The following is a 3721-nucleotide window of genomic DNA, read 5'->3' on the forward strand; positions in this document are numbered from 1 at the left end:
TAGTTAACTGATTAGGATGATTGTGGCAAATACAAGTTTGATTTCTGAATCATCTTTATAAACTTTTGATTAATGTGTATTTGTATTCTGTGTTTAGAATTTATTTGTTGAAACAAGTAAACCCCTGTCTCATACCTGATTCATATTGAATACTGGGTCTGTTTTTAGTCCTCAGTACTGGTGAGATGCTACATAGGAGACTAAACCTGAACCACAAGCAATTTGCAATATAATAAACTAAAAACAGTGAAAAAGGGAACTTTTCCATAGTCAGTAGAGAGCAGATTCCCATATGACTGAAACTAGTCATCAAATGGATATATCCATATAAGATAGATCTCTTGCTATATAGAAAGAAAGAAAAGTGCCTCAGTCCTCAAGGTCCAACAATGGTTTTTATTGTTAGATCATAATCAAGAAAACTATTTGAAAGCCAAAGTTGCACATGATTCAGGGAGAAATAACATCATATTTATATTTATGAGTTTGTAAATAAAACCTTCTTAAGATTATTTTTTCTACATTTGAGAAATTAGTATAATGTCTTCAATTAATTTGTAGAAACCTTTATTACGGTCTGAGTTCATTTAGAAAGGACAGCAAAAGAGTATATGCACTTTAAATTATAAGGAGTGCAATTTCTCAACATCATATGCATAGGATTTTGGATTTTATATATATATATATATATATATATATATTTTTATAATATTATCCCTTGTATTCATTTTTCCAAATTATCCCCCCCTCCCTTTATTCCCTCCCCCCGATGACAGGCAATCCCATACATTTTACATGTGTTACAATATAGTCTAGGTACAATACATGTGTGTGAATATCATTTTCTTGTTGCACATTAATTATTAGATTCCGAAGATACATGCAACCTGGCCAGACAGATATTAGTGCTAACAATTTACATTCACTTCCCAGTGTTTCTTCTCTGGGTGTAGCTACCTCTGTCCATCATTGATCAACTGGAAGTGAGTTGGCTCTTCTTTATGTTGAAGATTTCCACTTCCATCAGAATACATCCTCATACAGTATTGTTGTTGAAGTGTACAGTGATCTTCTGGTTCTGCTCATTTCACTCAGCATCAGTTGATTTAAGTCTCTCCAGGCCTCTCTGTATTCCTCCTGCTGGTCATTTCTTACAGAGCAATAATATTCCATTACCTTCATATACCATAATTTACCCAACCATTCTCCAACTGATGGACATCCATTCATCTTCCAGTTTCTAGCTACAACAAAAAGAGCTGCCACAAACATTTTGGCACATATATGTCTCTTTCCGCTCTTTAGTATTTCTTTGGGATATAATCCCAGTAGTAGTACTGCTGGGTCAAAGGGTATGCACAGTTTGATGACTTTTTGGGCATAGTTCCAGATTGCTCTCCAGAATGGCTGGATTCTTTCGCAACTCCACCAGCAATGTATTAGTGTCCCAGTTTCCCCACATCCCCTCCAACATTCATCATTATTTGTTCCTGTCATCTTAGCCAATCTAACAGGTGTGTAGTGGTATATCAGAGTGGTCTTAATTTGCATTTCTCTGATCAGTAGTGATTTGGAACACTCTTTCATGTGAGTGGATATAGTTTTCAATTTCTTCCTCTGAGAATTGTCTGTTCATATCCTTTGACCATTTATCAATTGGAGAATGGTTCGGTTTCTTATAAATTAGGGTCAGTTCTCTATATATTTTGGAAATGAGACCTTTGTCAGAACCTTTGTTTTTAAAAATATTTTCCCAATTTGTTACTTCCCTTCTAATCTTGTTTGCATTAGTATTATTTGTACAGAAATTTTTTAGTTTGATGTAATCAAAATCTTCTATTTTGTGATCAATAATGATCTCTAGTTCTCCTCTGGTCATAAATTCCTTCCTCCTCCACAAGTCTGAGAGGTAGATTATCCTCTGTTCCTCTAATCTATTTATTATCTCCCTCTTTATGCCTAAATCATGGACCCATTTTGATCTTATCTTGGTATATGGTGTTAAGTGTGGATCCATATCTAATTTCTGCCATACTAATTTCCAGTTTTCCCAACAGTTTTTTCCGAATAATTAATTTTTATCCCTAATGTTGGTATCTTTGGGTTTGTCAAAGATTAGGTTGCTATATATGTATCCTTTTTTGTCCTTTGTATCTAATCTGTTCCACTGATCTACCGGTCTATTTCTTAGCCAATACCAAATGGTTTTGGTGACTGCTGCTATATAATATAGCTTTAGATCAGGTACACTTAGACCACCTTCCTCTGAGGTTTTTTCCATTAGTTCCCTTGCAATTCTCGACCTTTTATTCTTCCATATGAATTTTGTTGTTATTTTTTCTAGGTCATTGAAATAGTTTCTTGGGAGTCTGATTGGTATAGCACTAAATAAATAGATTAGTTTGGGGAGTATTGTCATCTTTATTATATTCGCTCAGCCTATCCAAGAGCACTGAATGTCTTTCCAATTATTTAAATCTGATTTTATTTTTGTGGCAAGTGTTTTGTAATTTTTCTCATATAATTCCTGACTTTTCTTTGGTAGATGGATTCCCAAATACTTTATATTCTCAACATTTGTTTGGAATGGAATTTCTCTTTGTATCTCTTGCTGTTGCATTTTGTTAGTGATATATAAAAATGCCGAGGATTTATGTGGATTTATTTTGTATCCTGCCACTTTGCTGAAATTTTGAATTATTTCTAGTAGCTTTTTAGCAGAGTCTTTGGGGTTCTCTAAGTATACCATCATGTCATCTGCAAAAAGTGATAGTTTAATTTAGATTTTGGATTTTTTTAAAAAATAAACATACTGAACAAATACTCCCAACAAAATATAAATTTAGAAAAATAATGAGAGAAAATAGTATCCATTTTCCTTTTTTCATATATTTAAGAAAAGAAAAATTTGTAAGAAATAATATTCAAAATAAAGTTTACCTAAAATTAATAGAAAAGTATTAAAGTATTAAAATAGAAAATTTATTAAAGTATTAAAAATAGAAAAGTTTTAAAGTATTAAGTTTGTGATAAATAACTTAAATTCTGCATGGTGGTACTTTTATTAAGGATATGTATAAAATGTGAATTTCCTTCTATAATAAATTTATCATGTTGATCTACTTTATCTAGGTATAAAGAGGCACTATTTCATAGAGGATAAAGATGACCTTAGAGCCAAAAAGATCCTTGTTCAAATCTCACCTCTTAAACAAATTGGCTGAGTGATTTTGGGCAAATGACTTAAAATCTTAATGTTCTAGATGATTATAAAAGATTCTAAATTGCAGAGAGGGGGCTTCTTCTCTGGGACTTCTCCATAATAAAGAAATCAATAATCAGTCCCTATGACTTATTGTATTTCTAAATGATGAGTTGGGCAAGCATACTGCTGTGAAAATTATCTTATATTGAGCCAGGACCTTATTTTCAGTTACTACCAATAATTTAAAATCATTAGTGGCCTAAAGATCATGCGATAGGAATTTTAGTTGAATTAACTAGCCAAGAGAAGAGAAGATTAATATAAATTGTATTAGAGATATTAGAAGGGCTATGACTCTGAAAGTGAATCATCCTTGCTCTGTTTGACCCTAAAAGGCAGAACTAAGAAAAATACATTGAAGTTGCAGAAAGTTATTTTGTTTCCTGTAATGAAAATTGTTCACACATATAGAGTCATTCAAAAGTGGACAGGCTTCCAGAGGTTAGCACTACAGCC

This window comes from Sminthopsis crassicaudata, chromosome 1, assembly GCF_048593235.1.
Source record: "Sminthopsis crassicaudata isolate SCR6 chromosome 1, ASM4859323v1, whole genome shotgun sequence".
Taxonomy (NCBI): domain Eukaryota; kingdom Metazoa; phylum Chordata; class Mammalia; order Dasyuromorphia; family Dasyuridae; genus Sminthopsis; species Sminthopsis crassicaudata.